At 43.4% G+C, this 21,474-nt stretch overlaps 1 protein-coding gene across 1 annotated transcript in view; it reads right to left on the reverse strand.

The window, feature by feature from the left end:
• The window catches only part of LOC124593974 (follistatin-related protein 5-like), a 503,257-nt gene that overhangs the window by 131,852 nt on the left and 349,931 nt on the right, over positions 1-21,474 (reverse strand). The window lies entirely within an intron of this gene.

Here is a 21,474-nt window from a genome sequence, read left to right on the forward strand (position 1 = left end):
GAATGCGTTTGTAGGGGAAGGAGTAGAAGAAAAGGTTACAGGAGAATATATGCTTGGGATAAAGAACGAGAGAATAGAAAGACTAATTGATTTCTGTAATAAATTTGAGGTAGCTACAGCGAATACTCTATTCAAGAATCATAGGGGGTGGAGGAATACTTCGAAAAAGCCGCGGTATACGGGAAGATTTCAGTTAGATTACATAATGATCAGAAAGAGATACAGAAATCAGATACTGGAGTCTATGGCGTACCCAGGAACAGATACAGACTCATCACAATTTAGAAGCGATGAAGAGTAGGCGGAAGTTTAACAGATGGTCAGGAAGAATCAATACACTAAGAAGTGGGATACGAATGAACTAAGGAATGAAGAAATACGCTAGAAGTTCTCTAAGGAAAGAAAAACATAGGTATAAAGAAGGTAACTGCGAGGAATCTCATGAGTAACAGAAGTAATACTTCAGTTGATCGACGAAAAAAGGAAGTACAAAAATGTTCAGGGAAATTCAGGTATATAGAAATAGAAGTCACTGAAGAATGAAATAAATAGGAAGTGCAGGGAAGCTAAGACGAAATGGCTGCATGAAACATGTGATGAACTCGAAAAAGAAATGACTGTCAAAAAATCTGACTCAACATAGAGAAAAATCAAAACAACCTTTGGTGAAATTAAAACTACGAGTGGTTACGTTAAGATTGCAATGATAATTCCACTATTAAATACACGGGAAAGAGTGGCTGGGTGTAAAGTGTAATTGAAGCCCTCTATGACGGGGAAGACTTTTCTAATGCGATAGAAGAAACAGCAGTCTATATAGAAGAAATAGGGAACGCAGTGTTAGAATTTAAAAGAGCTTTGTGGGACTTAAGATCAAATAAGTCAGAATGGATAGATAAAATTCCATCAGAATTTCTAAAATCACTGGGGGATGTGGCAAAAAGAAAACGACTTTTCTCTCTGGTGTGAGAATGTATGAGTCAGGCGATATACAATCTGACTTTCGGAAAAATGCCATCCACACAATGCCGAAAACTGCAAGAGCAGACAAATGCGAGAATTATCCCACAATCAGCTTAACACTCCATGCATCTAAGTTTCTGACAAGAATAACACACAGAGGAATGGAAAAGAAAATTGAGAGTGTATGAAATGACTATCAGTTTGGCTTTAGGAAAGGTAAAGGCATCAGAGATGAAATTCTGACGCTGCGTTTGATAATGAACGCAACACTAAAGAAAAATCAAGATACGTTCATTGGACGTCGATCTAGAAAAAGCGTTCGACACTGTAAAATGGCGCTAAGTATTCGAAATTATGAAGAACATATGGGTAAGATATAGTGATAGACTTGTAAATTAAAACACCTACAAGAGCCAAGACAGAATAATAAGAGTGGAAGACCAAGAACGAAGTTCTCGGATTAAGAAGGGTGTAAGATAGGGATGTAGTGTTTCTATTTATACATCGAAGGAGCAACGATGGAAATAAAATAAAGGTTCAAGCGCGGTTTTAAAATTCAGGGTGAAAGGATGTCAATGATAAGATTCGCTGATGACATTGCTGTCGTCAATGAAAGTGAAGTAGAATTACAGGATCTGCTGAATGGTGTGAAGAATCTAATGGGTACAGAATATGGACTGAGAGTAAACTGAAAAAAAGGAAAAGTAATGAGAAGTAGCAGAAATGAGAACAATGAGATACATAACATCTGTATTGATGGTCACGAAGTAGATGAAGCTACGGATTCTGCTAGTAGACAGCAAAATAACCAATGACGGACGGAGCAAGGAGGATATCAAAACCAGATTAGCAGTGGCAAAAAGGGAATTCCTGGACATTTGAATCCTACCAGTAGCAAACATAGGCCTTAATTTGAAGAAGATATTTCTGAGATTGTACAATTAGAGCGCAGCATTGTATGGCAGTGAGGAAAGGACTGTGAGTAAGCCGGAAAAGAAGAGAATCGCAGCATTTGAGATGTGGTGCTACAGACGAATGTTGAAAATTGGGTGGACAATAAGGTAAGGAATTAGTAGGTTCTGCTGAGAATCGGAGATAAAAGGAATATATGTACAGGATGATAAGACATGTGTTTAGGCAGTAGTGAATAGCTCCTACGGTACCAGAGGGAGCTATAGAGGGTAAAAACTGTAAGGTAAGACAGGGATTGGAATACATCCAGGAAATAGCTGAGGACGTAGGTTGCAAGTGCTGCTCTAGATGAAGAGGCTGGCGCAGGAGAGGAATTCGTGGCGAGCAGCATCAGACCAGTCAGAAGAGTCACGACTAAAAAAAATAGTAATAATAATAAAAACGAGCTTTGGTGTATGTTATATTTGATTTCCTATCTTTCTGCATGTGGTGACTGGTCCCAGGTATCGCAAGCATCGTCTCATCCAAATAAATTTGTCCAGTCACAAGAGGACGCGACGTTTCTGGCCACAGTCTACTACTAAAAGGTAACTGCCACCAACCTCTCTCTTGTTCTTTAATTCTTAATGTTTCTCTTACACATGGCGCACATTATCCGTCTTTCCATATATCTTATACGTATTTTCTGAGAATTTAAACTGTAATGTAGTTACGGCGATTACATACAGAGAGTTACTTAATATTCTTTTCATCTGACCCGCTTCCTTTTGAGCAGAGACCGATGGGAAATGATTCTAGCGACAATACGAGCAGCAAATGGGGAAGCTCATTGATATAAGTGACTTTGATAAAGGGCAGACATTTGTGGCCCGGGACCTGGAAGCGAGCATCTCAGAAATGGCAAAGCAGTTCGGCGGTCTCAGAAACGGCGAAGCAGAGCGGCGGACAGCGAGCTACGGCCATGAGGAACTATGGAATGGCTGAATTACGGTAAAACCAAGAATAGCCGACAAGGTGTTGGATGTTCACGCCCCGTCACACGAAGTTGAGGTCGGAGGCTTGTCCGGTCGGTTACAGTGGATAGGCGGCGATTTGAGACAGACCTGGCGAAAGAATACAATGTTGGCGCAGCAGCAAGTGTTTCGGAGTACAACGTCCAACCCACATTGCTGAACACAGAGCTCCGCAGTAGACGATCGCTACGTGTTCCTATGTTGACCTTAGGGTCAGTTGCGGTTGCAGTAGGTACGGGATCATGAAGAGTGGAAGAGGAACACTGGAAACATGTCGCCTTCTCGGATGCGTGGCATTTTCTGTTACACGACGTATATGGTCGTGGCTGTGAATGCAGTCATCCAGGCGAACGGCTGCTTCAGACACGTACCGTGCCAATATCGTAAGCCAATAGCGATAACTCCGAAAGATGTCCACATATGCTGTTGTACTCCGCAACCAACGATACACATCCGTATCGATATGCATGCGACAACATGGGGTCAACTCTAGTGTCCGATACCACCCGTCGGCTTTGACAAATGACGTAATGTGTGATGTTATTTTGTTTGTGCCGCAGATTGCTGTCGATGAACGTTACATGATTTCTCTGGATTTCCTCGTTATGCTCATGTATTAAAAATTCGATGTAGATTGTTTTGTTTTCATCTCGTAATTTGTTTTCGGCATCTTTTGTTAATGAAAGTAGTCGTGATTTATAAGTTGTGGTGATTTATAAGGTCTTGATTTCTCACGCTGTTCGTTATGGATGAGTCAGTTGTTTTTACTGCGAAAATTCTGCTTCAGAAAACGAGTGGCTGTAAATCAGTCATTGGGCGTCCTTGCGGGGGAAGAGAAGGATTTCAGTGTTGCGAGGCCATTTAGATAATACAATTGGAGGAAGAGTATTCCTAAAGGTTATTGTTTATTTCTTGCATTTATGAAAGTAGTCAGCAAAATGTACAGGCCTCGTTTTGTTTGTTAGGTGTTGGTTAGTCTGATACTTTTTTCTTGTTTTACGTTGAGTTTTTTTATGTTTCTGTATTGTGCGAGTGCAACTTTTTCGGTTTCTCTGGGGGGAGGCTTTTCTGTCGTTGTAATATTTTCTGGTTACAATGGTGGGCCGAGTGGTATTGCTGTGTCTTTGCCGGAGGGTTTATGTGATTGCTCGTGGTTTCATTTTTTTATGATTTTAAAGTTTTGCGTCTGATTGAGGGCGGGAAGAACTGATTTGAGTGGTACATCATTCGTGCCTGGAGTTTGTGTTTCTTATTATTTTTTCATTAGCAATTCTGGATTTTGCTTCTTTCGTTACATTTTGACCTTCTAACATTATTATTTCTTGTTATGTTCTTACTTCGTTCTTGTCAGCCTCGGTCTTTGACTCCTTCGGAAGTTCATATGCGGTAAGTTTCTTTTTATCTAGCCACTATTATGTTTTCCTTTTTGATGTTTTTGCTACACTTGTCTTATTTTTACTGTCGCTCCTAGTGTATCGATTTTACTGAGTGTTATTTGGAGCTACTGCAGTTGGTGTGCCTTGTGCCTTTGGTGTAGTATAGTTATCGGTTGCAAGGTCTGGTCTTTTTTGCGTTTTATTTCTTTGCGTGTGCAGTAATGTGTGTAAAGATTTTCATTTTTTGAAAGGCTAGTCGTATTCTGTAGTTCACTAACAAGGTCACGTTTTACGCAAGTTTCTGATATGTTATTAGATTTTTGCGCAACAAACAGTAGTATTGGAATCGGTAACTAGAAATGACCTCCTACATAGGTTGCTTCTAGTTACCGATTCCAACTATTCGACGATTCATAATTTAGATCGTTTTTGCAGTACGTGTGGAAAATATAACAGAACAGGCTCTGCTAACGGTATACTACGCCTTCCACATCGCTGGCAACAGGTTCTACACAACGCAGTTCTATTATATTGCATAACATATGCACTCGTAATTACTCTCGTGTTATTATTTATTTCAGTCATCTTCAACACGTTTAAATGAAATTCGCGCGTAAATAACAGTCGCATTAAATGTATTATTTTACGGCATACTACATTCATTTAATCCGTTCCATTCATAGATGGTCCATTGCAGCATCTTTGCCTTACGTATGACGTCATTGGTCAAAGCCGACGGATGGTATCGGACATTAGAATTTATCCACACCATGTTCCAAAACGCCCCTCATAAAAACGGGATATTCGGTGCTAATAACTCGAGTTCTATTGATTTTGGGCAGCCCTTGGGCTAGGGACCATTTGTACACACAGCAGAAGGATCGTTACTGTCCTACGACACAGCGTCGAAGTAAGAATATAGGGCACTTTCTCCTGCTTCAGAAGGTGGACCAAATCGGTTGATTCATATTGCAACTGGTGTAGTCTACGTTGGGCTTGATGGGACTTATGGAGGCACCAATAGTTCATGGTTGCTTCCTCGGAAAACCCGACAAACTATTTTAGTATATTTTCGCCATCATCAGCGGACCAAAAGCCAGCAGTGGATTCCAAGAGGAATGTGCACAAAAAATAGTTGAAAATTTACGATATATTTCTAAGATCCCACCTCTTAAATTTCTTGACATCTTTATCCGTTTTCAAGAAACAGAGGTTCCAAGTTACCATACCTCTACACGTAAAATATATTCGAGACGAAAACTAATAAATAACCGCAGCAAATTGCTCAAATTTTACGGTCCTTTTTTTTTTTTTTTGGTACCAAAACCCAGTCGCGGATTCCGAGGCGGCTATGCATAGAAAATGCCCGGCCGGGGTGGCCGAGCGGTTCTAGGCGCTACAGTCTGGAACCGCGCGACCACTACGGTCGCAGGTTCGAATCCTGCCTCGGGAATGGATGTGTGTGATGTCCTTAGGTTAGTTAGGTTTAAGTAGTTCTAAGTTCTAGGGGACTGATGACCTCAGTAGTTAAGTCCCATAGTGCTCAGAGCCATTTGAACCATAGAAAATGACTGTAATTTTTCAATGCATTCCCAAGATACCGATTTCGAACAAATTTGAAAATTTTCTTCGTATCTTTATCCGTTTCCGAGATACAGACGTTCAGATTTATCCTATTTGAAGACTTAAAATAGGCACATAGCATCCGGTGTGAGGCGAGAACGTAGTTTATAAGGTGACGAATCGCGGAGAAATATGCTGCAAAGTGTCTCCGTCATCATTCGGGAACGCGTGATGTACTACTGAAGCATTTATAGAAAAAAGTTTTGCACTTAAATTCCGGTCTCAGGTGTAAAATAATTTTTGTGTTTTTAAATAAACTATCTGAATTTTACTGACTAATACATTTCCTTTCAGAAGCGTTGGCGTACCCTGCTGCAGCAGGGGAAAGAAGGTAACTAGCGGAAAAATGATCCTATCACAGCACAGAAATTGCGGATATATTCCTGTATATTTAAAAGACTCTGACCGAAAAGTCAGAGCCTTTAATAAAATTTTTTTCAAAATTATGGCATGCAGAAATATCGGCGATTTTTTATGCTGAGAGAGAAGCAGACAGCGGCAGTAGCAAAGAAACGGAAAATTAATATATACTGTAAGATAGCAGACAGTGGATGTGCTATTGAAAGAGCGAAGGAAATAATTATGGCAGTGTGAGAGAAAGAGAGGGACAAGTGGAAGTCGGTGAGAGTCAATAATATTGATAGAGAATGTGACACAGCGAGGAAGAGAGAGATAGTGACAGTGAGAAGAGACAGCAGCAGTAGGATGGAAGGAATGAGATACTGCCAGTAAGAGAGAGCAAGACGTAAACAGTAACACTGAGAGAAGACTGTAGTATTAACGGATAGAATGAAAGAGGCTATGGCTGTGACACAGGAGGCAATGGCAGGGGGAGAAAAAGACATAATGACAATGAGTTGACCTGAATGAGTGAGAAAAATCATCTGGGAGTGGATGGATATGGGCAACTTACAGCGATGGACTAGTAGGTATCAGTGAGTTACAGTTAGAGGAGCTCGCGGGATTAATTTTTCGGAAAATTTTTGAAGGATCTGAGGAAGGTAGAATGAGGCAGTTTGCACCCCACTTTTCGATCAGAGTCTTTTACATGAAGAGGAACAATTTCGCATTTTTTGTGCTCCTTTAGGAATATTTTTCCATTCGTTGTATCTCATAATATGGGGGATGTTCACCCGACGTCCCTCGAATCCTGACAGCTGTGGACTACCTAAATATTATAGCAGACCACCACCTTCATGTCTGAACTCTTTCATGACGACATGACATCTTTCAGCAGGATAACTGTCTGCGTTACAAGGTGATAATCGTGCTAAATCGATTTGAGGAGAGTGTTAGTTATCTCGAGTTCATGTCGCGGCCGCTGATTTCGTCTTATGTGAACACAATGGAACACATCTGGGTCGCCATTGGGCGACAGTACAGCGCCAACAAACCATGAGCCCGCAACCCTCAGGAATTACATGACCAGTGCGTAGACATCTACCAAAGTCTTGTTGAATCCATGCCACGCAGAATCACTGCTACACTGCTATTCTAAGGTGGACCAACGCTCTATTAAGCATGTGGCCGTGATACTTTGGCTCATCCATAACGAGACAGATACTTTCTTATATTACGAAAAGAATATTGCCCATGGGAGAGGTGGCTCTCGGTCTGAGTAACAATCTGGCCCAAAGAATTAACATGTGAGGAAGTTTTCTAATCAAATTGGCTGGACTGGGATAAGATGGTCCCTCCGCCGACATTAGGTACCAATTGCTGCGTCAGCGAGACAGCATTAGGGTACCGTTTTTAAATCACCAGTAAATTATCAGTCTTTACATTATGGAATATGTGCTACACACAGCACATATCCCATAATTTAATGACCATAATTTTTCCTCATTCTGTAATAGCAGAAGAAATAATTAAAATGTGTTACCTCTGGAAATGTGGTTCCTAATCAAAGGTTTACGGATTTCCTACTTACGGGTTGTAGATAAACACTTAAATTTAATGAATTCCTAACAGAGCGTTTATTCACTCCAAATGTTTATTTCAATAGTAAAGAGTGCTGCATAACTCTCTATTACTCTGCAGACGTTTCAGCTATAATAAGAAATATGGTCATACCTTGTAATTTTTGATACAGAACTCACATTTAAAAACTTTCCAAGTATCACCGTCGACATCTGCACAAAGCTCATAATTTAATCCAGGTCTCTTTAGAGGTATCAGTTGACCACAGTTGGTAGCAGTAAATGCACTTCTCGTCCTCTTCATATTCGTATGATGAGTCTTTCAACTTGGTTTCATGAACTCTTGAATCGGGGTGTTCCTCAACATGATCCTGCTGCTCCGTGCCTCTCTGGCTCTTTATTACGAAGAGTTTCCTTTAGGTGACCCCAGCTGTTGAAGGTTTATCACATGCATCAAATGAATCTCCTAGAGCAGGTCTTCTTGAAGATGGCGTCTTCCATGCAGTCTTGGTACTTGCTTTCATTTTCCCTTTAATCATGGACTGCTCCGAATCCTTTCAAAAAGGAGATATCATCACCACTGCTGCTTTACCTGCTCTTGGTGTTGGATTTGATGTTGGAAGTGCAGGAGGTTGGCTGATTACAAAAGTAGAATCCGCTGTTTTTTGAATTCGATTAACTGCAGTCGAAAATGTCCCTGCTGTGCCTTCTGAGGCCTTATCCGCATTTGCTGCAGGTTGCTGAGGAGATCATGTATAAATGAAGAAACCAGGGGTCACAAGGGTAGAAACCACAACCCTGAAACAGTTTCCAGCCACTTTCATTATTGCAGCTGTGCAGTGTGCTCAACCCATCAGTGGCCTAACGTCTTTGTTTCTCAAACAATGGGAAGGTGGCATCTAGAAAATAAATTCAGAACATCTCTTTGTATAAGTAGGCGCCAAATTTCGGATAGCTGAAATAGTGCGACCTATTACTGTCCGCATCGCTTACTTCTGTTTGGGCACGACCTAATCTTTAAGTGAACTGTGCACGAGACGTTTTATCAACTAGACATGAAAGCACGTGCTTCAAGTTACTGTCTCGTATGAAATACTTGGAAAGTACGTCTTATGTAGCTTGAGGAAGGACTGCCAATTGAACTCTTAGAAAATGTTTATCTCGACCACAGTGGAAAATAGCTATGTGGAACGAAATCTTAACGGCACCGACACCGAACACATAGTGGTGTATCAAATGACCTTCGTTACCGGTTGTCGGAGCGAGTTACGGGGTGCAGCACCAACCAAGGCACATATTCAGCCACCCGAAGTTTCGGAACCAATTGAAATATGAGCACTTTACCCTACATGTGGACAAGGAGGAAGGTTATAATGCGCACCAACTTTGCTGATCATTCATTTCTCTTAGAAGACTGCCAAGCCTTTCCTAAAGCAAATAATCTGTGCATTTGAGTTTGTGATTTGTCTTTACTCCCGTCGTTGTTGATCAATATTAATCTTTAACACAACAAGAAATGCATAAGTGCAAGCAAGCTGTTTAGACTGCAGTGTCGTCAGGCAGGAAATAAGAACCGCTCAGGACACAGAGAGACTGGAAGCATCATCATCATCATCATCATCATCATCATCATCAGTGTTCTGCCAAAAGGCAGATTTTCACATGGTAGTTCTCCAGGCTGTGCGGTCTTCTGCCATCCTCTTCAGGTCTGCATAATTTCCTCTTCCCTTTATGTCGTCTATCATGTTGTATCAGCTTCTTCCTCTCAGTCCTCTCCCACAAACCAATCCTTCCAAAGCATCTGCTAGCAAGCACTCCCTTCTCAATGAATGTCCCAACCATTTATTTTTCCTTTCTCTTACAACCTTCAGCAGACATCTTCTCTCACCAACCCTTTCCAATACTCTTTCATTATCACTCTTTCCATCCAGCTTATTCTCTCCATTCTCCTCCACACCCACATCTCAAATGCTTCTAACCTTTTTTCGTCCTCTCGTCTCAGCGTCTCTGCCCCATATAGTGCCACACTCCAGACAAAACATTTGTCAAGCCTTTTCCTTAGTTCTTTATCTAATTTGCCGCACGAGAGTCTCCTCTTTCTGTTGAATGCCTCCTTCGCTATGGCAATTCGAGTTTTCACCTCCGGGTGACATCTGACGTCTTCAGTTATTGTGCTCCCATGATATTTAAATGCACTTACTTGGCTAATGGTACATTGTCCTATTTTAATATTGGACTGCCTGCGTGTTGTACTGATGACCATACTCTTTGTTTTTGCTGTGTTTATTTGCAACCCATATTCCACACAAGCTTCATTCAGATCTTTCAGCATGTTATTCACTGTCCGCTCACTTTCTGCTACCGAAGCAACCACATTTAAATCCATACGCACGACAGATAACTGACCGTTGATCTGATACGCTGGCCAGCCATGGTGTTGTTCTTATTGAACACGATCACATACAGACAGCGCACGCGACTTCTCTCTGTCATTTAAGTGGTAACATGGAAGCCATCCGGCCACATAGGTAAAATAAAATATATTTGATAATGCATCAAAACAGCGGGCCCGTACGACATGATAAACACTAGATAAGGGAGACTGTAATATTTCTGGCTTATTCAGCCACCATATTAGGCTCCGGGAAGCTATTCCCAGGGCAGTGGAGATGCAAGAAGCATAGAGATGACGCAATGTGGGATGAGGTACCGGTGACAGATTCGGTACCATTCCCGTGAGAAAGACCGCCTGCATGATGCTGCTGCTCTGTGATTGGCTGCTGTGTTCGGCAGTAGGGCGCCAAAACGTTAAACTTTAGTTGCTATTATTAATTAAACCTGTCACCCAAATTACTTCATTTTTTAAATAAACATCTCTCAACAGCCACCTATTAATCAGTCATTTCAAAATTATTAAAATCAAAGTATTACTAAAACAAAAGACTGACGATATTACTGCCGATGCACTTCGGTGGCGTTCGGGTCACGCCTTGCTGGCTTGGCGCGCGAATGTCTCCGGCAGACCGGCTCTCCAATTCTGAGCGTTACAGTAGACAGACATGTTGTCTGTTATAGCAGTATTTGTTTCATGCAATTTTATTCTCCAGTTCTGACGGTTCCAGTAGACAGACATGTTGTCTGTGGCAGGATGTATTTCATGTTTTTTAGCCAGATATAATGATTGTGGAAAGATATGTTCAATACGTTGTGATCAAGAATAGTTTCTCGTGTCTATATCAATAAAAACACGAGTGGCATCTCAAATGAGTTATAGTTTATTCGTAGCAGCAGCTCCTTGCGAAGTTAATTTCAGCCTCAAGAAAAAGAATACACGTCCTGCGTGCTGTTTTCTGCGCTGGGGACATCATCTTCATGAAGTCAGCAGGTTAGTGAAGTGTACAAGAACTTAAGTATTCCACACAGGTCAGTGGAAACAACTAGGCACCTCACGTGCACTGCATGTACAGTACAAATGTGCTCAGTGACACGTCATCTGCAGTATTGTAGAGGAGGTAAAGAAGGATGAAAGTATTAACACTATCTCACTTTTATTCCTTTTTTCTTGCCGTAAGATACGAGGCGAGAAATGTGGCATCTTAGTTTATTGTTTACTAACGTAATATTACTCCAGAGTAAGATAGAAAGCTGACAGAAGGGCGCAATAGAAATGACGCGGCCTGTTGCAGATTATCCACCTCAGCGTAACGAACAAAGTAATGGCCTAAATACAAAAACGAAATCTCGCCCTCTGCTCAGTTGGGACGAGGTGCTCGAAGCGCGTGACGAGCGGCAGGAGTGGCTAGCTGGCCGGGAGGGGAGCCTGCAGCCCCTAGCCTGGCGCCGGCTGCCTAGTCCGGCCTGCCGTCTCCCACGGGACTCTGCTTCCCCCCGCTCTCTCGTAATTAACACGCGCCGTCACGCGCGCTGACTCACCGCCCCAACCCCCCTCTCGAGCTCGCGTGGCTGGCGGCCAGGTGATAGGCGCAACGAGGTGACAACCGAGCAGCGGTCCACCGTAAAAAAACTGAGCAGTGCTACACGAGAGCGTGGCCTATCCGTGGACGACATCCACCGACTGAGAAGGCTTCCCTCGTTACCTTTCGTCCTGTGTTCACCAGATTTTTGATTAGTTTCAGCTTATGCCCTTTCTTTCTTCCAGTTCTAATCTACACTACTGGCCATTAAAATTGCTACACAACGAAAATGAGGTGCTACAGAGGCGAAATTTAACCGACGGGAAGAAGCTGCTGTGATATGCAAATGATTAGCTTTTCAGAGCATTCACACAAGGTTGGTGCCGGTGGCGACACCAACAACGTGCTGACATGAGGAGAGTTACCAGCCGATTTCTTATACACAAACAGCAGTTGACCGGCGTTGCCTGGTGAGACGTTGTTGTGATGCCTCGTGTAAGGAGGAGAAATGCGTACCATCACGTTCCCGACTTTTATAAAGATCAGATTGTAGCCTATCGCGATTGTGGTTTACCGTATCGCGACATTGCTGCTCGCGTTGGTCGAGATCCAAAGACTGTTAGCAGAATATGGAATCGGTGGGTTCAGGAGGGTAATACGGAACGCCGTGCTGGATCCCAACGGCCTCGTATCACTAGCAGTCGAGATGACAGGCATCTTATCCGCTTGACTGTAACGGATCGTGCAGCCACGTCTCGATCCCTGAGTCAACAGTAGGGGACATTTGCAAGACAACAACCATCTGTACGAACAGGTCGACGACGTTTGCAGCAGCATGGACTATCAACTCGGAGACCATGACTGCGACTACCCTTGACGCTGCATCACAGACAGGAGCGCCTGCGATGGTGTACTGAACGACGAACCTGGGTGTACGAATGCAAAACGTCATTTTTTCGGATGAATGGAGGTTCTGTTTACAGCATCATGATGGTCGCATCCGTGTTTGGCGACATCGCGGTGAACGCACATTGGAAGCGTGTATTCGTTATCGCCATAGTGGCGTATCACCCGGAGTGATGGTATGGGATGCCATTGGTTACAGGTCTCGGTCATCTCTTGTTCGCACTGACGGCACTTTGAACAGTGGACGTTACATTTCAGGTGTGTTACGACCCGTGTCTCTACCCTTCATTCGGTCCCTGCGAAACCCTACATTTCAGCAGGATAATGCACGACCGCATGTTGCAGGTCCCGTACGGCCCTTTCTGGATACAAAATATGATCGACTGCTGCCCTGGCCAGCACATTCTCCAAATCTCTCACCAATCGAAACCGTCTGGTCAATGGTGGCCGAGCAACTGGCTCGTCACAATACGCCAGTCACTACTCTTGATGAACTGTGGTATCGTGTTGAAGTTGCATGGGCAGCTGTACCTGTACAACCATGCATTCTCTGCTTGACGCAATGCCCAGGCGTATCAAGGCCGTTATTACGGCCAGAGGTGGTTGCTCTGGGTACTGATTTCTGAGGATCTATGCACCCAAATTGCGTGAAAACGTAATCACATGTCAGTTCTAGTATAATATATTTGTTCAATGAATACCCGTTTATGACCTGCATTTCTTCTTGGCGTAGCCATTTTAATGGCCAGTAGTGTAATTTCTCTATCTACTTACGACATCTGCATTCTCTTGCTCCAACAATCTCCCTCGAGAGTTTTGCCTTTCTACTGTACGCTACACTCTGAGATTAATTAATAGGAATACCACAACAACGATACGCCTGATTATGTCTTCTAGTTAATTTCCATAGACCTTTTCCTGATTTCTTCTTTGTGATACTTATCTAGTTCGTGCTTCCTTGTCCATTTATTTTTCTATATGCAGTAGTTCAGCAATCTTCACATTAACCGTAAAACACTAAAAAAGTTACGTTCCTACAGAAGAAGGGTACATGTGAGAAACTTACACACACACACACACACACACACACACACACACACACACGCACGCACGCACACTCACACTCACACTGACACACACACACACACACACACACTCACTCACTCACTCACTCACTCACTCGTCATACCGAACTCGAGAGTCCATTACCGCAGCAACGTGTTTTCGCCATCTGTCCCTGTCTTGGGCTATTTCCTTCCATTCACCTTCAATACCTAGGCTCCTCAAATCAGCCTTCACATTGTTCTCCCATCTACGCCTCGGTCTCCCCACAGGACGTTTCCGTCTATGTGCCCTACCAGTACTCTGCGGGCTGCCCTGCCCTCATCCATTCGAGTACGTGACTCGCCCATCGCAGCTTACGTAATTTAATATTACTGATTATGTCAGGGCTTGAACAGAGTTCGTGAACCTCTTCGTTATGCAGTTTTCGTCACTCTCCGCTAATGTCATCCCTTTTTGCTCGGAAAATTTTCCTTAAAGTTTTGTTTTCAAATACTCGAAACGGCTTTTCATTTTGCACAGTGAGAGACCAAGTCTCACACCCATACAGCATAACTGGTAGAATAATAGTTTTGTATGTTCTAATCGTTAAATTCCTAGACGATATCCGTGATGAAAGTAATCTATTCAGTGAGAAGTAGCACCCATTTTCCGCCCGTAATCTCTTCTTCGGTTCGGATTCAATCTCACTTCTCGAAGTGATGTCCACGCCTAGTTACTTAAATGGGTTCACTTTTTCAAACCATTTCTCCAACTCTTAACATTTCCTGATCTACTGCTGTTGGAATTCTATTAGTATCTAGGTATTTAGTTTTGTCTTCACTTATCCTTGGACCAACATCTTCACTAACCTTGATTAATTCATTCACATTTGCTGTTACAGATTCTGCCCTATCGCTAATGATGTTTAGATCATCTGCATATCCTAATATCTTAATATTTCCATTTAACTCCACACCCTCTGAATTATCTGCTGCCATTCGTACAATATATTCTAGGACTAAATTAAGCCGGCCGGAGTGGTCGTGCGGTTCTAGGCGCTCCAGTCTGGAACCGAGCGACCGCTACGGTCGCAGGTTCGAATCTAGTCTCGGGCATGGATGTGTGTGATGTCCTTAGGCTAGTTAGGTTTAATTAGTTCTAAGTTCTAGGCGATTGATGACCCCAGAAGTTAAGTCGCATAGTGCTCAGAGCCATTTGATTTTTGAACTAAATTAAAAAGTAGCGGAGACAGGGCATGTCCGTGCTTAAGTCAGTTCTTTATCACAAATTCTTTTGACTCCAATTTCTCCACGAGTACTCTGCCTTTTGTGTTTTTCAGACTCGCTTCTATAAGTCTAACATACTTCTTTGGTATTCCAAGTTCCAAAAGAATTCTCTACAATTTTGATTGCAATACTGAATCATATGCTTTTGTAAAATCTATGAAAAGGAACCATCCCGGCATTTGCCTGAAGCGATTTAGGGAAAACACTGAAAACCTAAATCAGGATGGCCGGAGACGGGATTGAACCGTTGCGATAAAAAAGTCTTACAAATATCAGATCACTCTAATAAAACTCATTTTTCCCTCTCAGTGCGTAACAGCTGAAGATGAGGCGACGAGAAGCATAATAATCTACAATAATACTATGATCAAAAACTACAAAAAAGGATTTAGCTTTTACGAGAACGACACTTGTTTCTACACACGTATGCAGCAGAGCAGATTTGCTGAAGCTTCCCCCCCTCCACCCTTTCTCTCGCTCTTTCTCTCTCTCTCTCTCTCTCTGTCTCTCTCGCTGCCTGTTGTCTCATCTACACATGCCATCCTTCTCTTATCCACAAACACCTCAAAGGATTTTGTCCCTTCACCGCTCGGAGCTATTTACACCCGCGCCATGGAGCACAGAGTGTACAGTTCCTGCTCAAGTTTGCAATTACAATGGGCAGTCCAGTTCGGCACGGCGAATTCACGCACCGCTCTCGGACTGCAATATATTCTATTCGTGTTTGTTACTGATAACAGCTGAAAAATTCACTATCTTGTGGCGATATTATGCTTTGTTTGTCGTGATGCAAAATTAGCCTTTCTATTTTAAAAGGTACAATAGAGTACTAATTAAAGGTGTTGCAGCAAAATCATCCATCGAAAGTTAAACTGTGATTAGCGCAGAAAATGCAGCATCAACATCAAAGATCTTACGTCAAGTATATGAGGTTCAAGAGGTTATTTAACGGCTCCCAGCTCCATGGTTCAAGCAGTAACATACACAGATCATAAAGAGTTTTGCATCAGCCCGGTTCCCAGAACTCCTGAAGATAGACGTTGAATAGGGATATTGTATCACAAACACAGTCCCTTTGATTGTTCAAAGATGTCACTAAACCCGCCCAAGGATGTAAACAACCATGCATGAGCAACCTCTATTAGCGGAGAGGGTTCGACAGCAGATCAGTTCCAGTCATTCCACCAGGATGGTGGTATACTGCTCTTGTCTGTAGTTCAACCATGCCTAGACGGTAAATACCGCAGTTCGACAGCGTCCGCATTGTTTCTTTGTGCCAGGAAAGGCTCTGAACAAGCGAAGTGTCCAGGCGTCTCGGAGTGAACCAAAGCGATGTTATTCACACATGGAGGAGATACAGAGAGGCAGGAACTGTCGATGACATGCCTCGCTCAGGCCGCCCAACGGGTACTACTGCAGTGGATGACCGCTACCTACGGATTATGGATCGGAGGAGTATTGACAACAATGCCACCATGTTGAATAATGCTTTTCGTGCAACCACAGGACGTCGTGTTACGACTCAAACTGTGCGCAATAGGTTGCATGATGCGCAACTTCACTCCCGAGGTCCATGTTTGCAACCACGGCATCATGCAGCGCGGTACAGATGGGCCCAACAACCATCTGAATGAACCGCTCAGGATTAACATCACGTTCTCTTCACCTGTGATTGTCTCATATGCCTTCAACCAGACAACCGTCAGGTCAGGCTGAACGCCTTAGACACACTGTCCAGAGAGTGCAGCAAGGTGGAGGCTTCCCAGTTTTGGGGTGGCATTATGTGGGGCTGACGTATGCCGCTGGTGGTCATAGAAGCCGCCGTAACGGCTGTAAAATACATGAATGCCATCCTCCGACAGATAGTGCAACCGTATCGGCAGCATATTGGCGAGGCATTCGTCTTCATGGACGTCAATTCGTGTCCCCATCGTGCACATCTTGTGAATGACTTCCTTCAGGATAACAACATCGCTCAACTAGAGTGGCCAGCATGTTATCCAGACATGAACACTATTGAACATGCATGGGATAGATTGAAAAGGGCTGTTTATGGACGACGTGAACCACCAACCACTCTGAGGGATCTACGCCGAATCGCCGTTGAGGAGTGTGACAATGTGGACCAACAGTGTCTTGATGAACTTGTGGATAGTATGCCACGACGAATACAGGCATGCATCAAAGCAAGAGGACGTGCTACTGGTTATGAGAGGTACCGGTGTGTACAGCAATCTGGACCACCACCTCTGAAGGTCTCGCTGTATGGTGGTACAACATGCAATGTGTGGTTTTCATGAGCAGTAAAAAGGGCGGAAATGAGATTTATGTTGATCTCTATTCCAATTTTCTGTACAGGTTCCGGAAGTCTCGGAACTGAAGTGATGCAAAACTTTTTTGGATGTGTGTATATAACGACGGACTTAAGGTGAAAAAAGGAAGTATGACGAATCTTACATCAAAATCTGACTTGTTGATTCTAAGAGCTCACCTCTCTGCATGTTATGTAGCAAGCTACTTCTGAAGAGTTCCATCCTTCTTGTTAAGATGCACTGAAATTTAGAATCTACACACTCCGATTGTAAAGTCAAGTATGTGAAATTTTTTATATGTAGGAAAGAACATATTTTCAGAAGTCAAAAAACTACGATGTACGCAAGCCGAACTGTGAATGTAAAAGCCGTGGAGGCGTCGTATGTGGTCATAAATCAGTTTGGACAAGCAGGTGAAGTGCACACTATCGCTGAGAATTTAATAAAACTACATGTGGCTGAAGCAACACTATGTACGCTAGATGAGAAATCTGCGAAACGTCAGTCTACAGCGCCGCTTTCGAAAGACACTGTTTCGCGTCGAATTAACGATCTCGAGGCTGTAACAAGCAGGAACTAGTTGATCTGTTTCATCGCAACAAATTCGTCTTTCAAATGAATGGGCTAACTGATGTTCTTGGACTGTCCATATTGCTGATAACTGTACGACATCCATATAAACCCTCACTCGAAGATTTGCTAAAGTATTAATCACTGCGTCACTTCCGTGATTCGTTTTCTGTCCTGTTCCGTTAGTCGCCCTTTTTAAGTCCTTTTCCAGAAGCAAGAATCTTTCTCTCTCTCTCTCTCTCTCTCTCTCTCTCTCTCTCTCTCTCTCTCTCTCTCTGTCTCTGTCTCTGTCTCTCTCGCTGCCTGTTGTCTCATCTACACATGCCATCCTTCTCTTATCCACAAACACCTCAAAGGATTTTGTCCCTTCACCGCTCGGAGCTATTTACACCCGCGCCATGGAGCACAGAGTGTACAGTTCCTGCTCAAGAGAACTGAATAACATTTACAGCTTCAAAAGGCAATTAATGAAATATCTACTAAAACAGCCATAATGTCTGTTTTTGTTGCTGTAGGCATCCCTTATCCCATTACACTTAAGTTACCCTCTTTTGAACCATAATTTCCTCACTTACCAAAGCTCTTAGTTGATGAAGTTAGCCTACAATTCTCTTCCTCACAGTACAGAAAATACGTCTTTTGTTGATATATAAATACATTTTGTACCTGTTACTGTTGCTATTATTACTATTAGCATTAGTAGTAGTACCGCTAGTATTAACGCCATTAGTTCTTAACCTACTTACATGTAGGTGTAGATACACATAATACTTTCCAAACAATAAAGAACTGCGCCCTTGAAAAATATTCCTATTTTGCAGTACACTAAAGAAAAGGTTATTATACACTCTACTGTTTTGAGATTATTGTGATCAACAAAATACTGTCACGATTCTAAGAAACCAATACGGTTTTAACTTCCATCGATGACGATTTCATTAGAAACAGATCGCAATTCTTGGTTAAGGCAAGGACGGGGAACAGCTGTGTCATTTTGAAATGAAAAATCCTGTTTCTCTCCGTAATAAATTTAGGGAAACAACGGAAAAGAGAAATCTGCATTGCTGAACAGCAGTTTGAGTCACACTCCACCCCCAAAGCGAGATTATCCCACGCTAGCAAAATTGTTGGAAGATCTCTAGTTTCTTCGTGGACCTAGTCGAGTGCTATCATAACTAATCATTCCACGGGCATTTGCACTCCTAGAGACAAGCGCCTGTGTTATTAACATTTGAGTCTCGTCAAGCGTAGAACTGTTTTCAATATTGTCGTAAATGAAACGAATGAGTCTCCGTACGTCCTGTTTGAAGTAACAGATGCCTTGGAGTCAACGATACCACCCAAAATATGTATCCTGTTGTCTCAACCTTCCAGAGCGCAATAATCACAAAGATCATGGTCGTCGGTTGTGTTCTTTCCATTTGTTCGTTGTACTAAGCTTTCATCTGGCCATGGCATCTTTCATCAATGTACGGTTTCCGTTTCTATGCTCTTGTTTTTATAGAATGAGTTCCGTTCATAGCACTCTGTAGAAAAATATTCCCTCATAGTTCACCATCGAATCTCAATTTCCGGTATACTTACACTAATAATCTTCCTTTTCATTGATACCTTAGTACTGACTGTATTGCGCACATTTGTATCTTCACCACTACCTTACTGTGTCCGCTTCCGTAGCTGAGTGGCCAGCGGAGATGAGTACCGTGCACGGAACCCGTTTAGATTTGGAACCCGGTACTAATAGGTATTTTTTCCTTGCAGGGAGGACTGGTAGGGCGAGGACTCAGCTTCGTTATACCATCTGGGGAGCTACGGGACCGAGCAGTAGCGGTTCCAAGGTTAAGAAACCCGAAACGACCGACAGAGGAGTGTGCTGACACCATGTTCCTCCATACTACATCCAATGACGCAATTAGCAGAAAATAACACGGCAATTGGTAGGGCCCAATTGGCCCGTTTAGGAGCACAAAGCGGAACTTTACCGTACTTTCTAGTACTAAACGTTATTAAGTCTCCAAAGACATTACTGTGGTGAATACTCACAGTGTATTGTGAAAATCCCAGTCACTCACTTAAGGTCTCAGGGCGCAGAAGCGATAATTCAGATTTGCTATATTTTCACTCGACTGCTAATCTCGTTTCGAACTGATTTCAAGAAACTAGGAAACACTATTACAAGCAGGTGAATAACATGACTAGTTTTCATACTCATTGTAATGTAGCGCATTAAATGTCTGCAGAAACATCAGAGTGCGGTTACTTGTTTCTCGTCTGTTTTGGACAGAAATAAAATCTATAAAGTTCAATGAATTCTAAGACATGTTCAAAATTATACCCTAATCGGCCAGAATATCATGATTACAGATCTGTCATCGATATAAATCCGCCCATGCGATAGCAGCGTCACCTGACCTGGCAACAACAGAGTATTAGACACACGCACTGTACATGGAGTAACAGTGAGCGTGCTGTCCGTGTGTGGAATGAGGAGGGCGCGCGGTGTATCTGAGTTTGACCGAGTGCAGATTGTGATGAACCGATGGCCGGCACGACTTATTGGTGTTCGAGGAGTGCTGTGGTGAGTGTTCTCAAGACGCGGCGGAACGAAGGTGAAACCAGGACCACACGTCATGGGGTTGGGCGGCCGCCCCTCGTTACAGATGTTTGACATCAGAGGCTGGCCAGACTGGTAAAACAGGACAGGCGGCGAACTGTGGCGGAACTAACATCAGACTTTAATGCTTGGCAGAGTGTAAGTGTGGTTGAACACACAGTGCACGAGAACTCCTAACGATGAACCTCCGCCGCCGAGCACTGCAAGTGACAATGTTAACACCACAACATCGCCAAACTACAGCTGAAATGGGCACTTGACTACTGGCCGTTGGCGCAGTGGCACAGCGTTGCATGGTCTGATGACTCCCGATGATTCATCATGCCGATTGGAGGGCGTGAATCTGTCGTCTTCCAGGGAAACAGCTTCTTGACTTGTGTACCGCGCGACGTAGACAAGCTGGGGGCGGCTCCATTATGCTTTGAGGAACATTCACGAGGGCATCCACCGGTCCAGTGGAGCTCGTGCAAGGAGCATCCTTTAATACACTCCTGGAAATTGAAATAACAACACCGTGAATTCATTGTCCCAGGAAGGGGAAACTTTATTGACACATTCCTGGGGTCAGATACATCACATGATCACACTGACAGAACCACAGGCACATAGACACAGGCAACAGAGCATGCACCATGTCGGCACTAGTACAGTGTATATCCACCTTTCACAGCAATGCAGGCTGCTATTCTCCCATGGAGACGATCGTAGAGATGCTGGATGTAGTCCTGTGGAACGGCTTGCGATGCCATTTCCACCTGGCGCCTCAGTTGGACCAGCGTTCGTGCTGGACGTGCAGACCGCGTGAGACGACGCTTCATCCAGTCCCAAACATGCTCAATGGGGGACAGATCCGGAGATCTTCCTGGCCAGGGTAGTTGACTTACACCTTCTAGAGCACGTTGGGTGGCACGGGATACATGCGGACGTGCATTGTCCTGTTGGAACAGCAAGTTCCCTTGCCGGTCTAGGAATGGTAGAACGATGGGTTCGATGACGGTTTGGATGTACCGTGCACTATTCAG

The sequence above is a fragment of the Schistocerca americana genome, chromosome 1 (genome assembly GCF_021461395.2).
Source record: "Schistocerca americana isolate TAMUIC-IGC-003095 chromosome 1, iqSchAmer2.1, whole genome shotgun sequence".
Taxonomy (NCBI): Eukaryota; Metazoa; Arthropoda; class Insecta; order Orthoptera; family Acrididae; genus Schistocerca; species Schistocerca americana.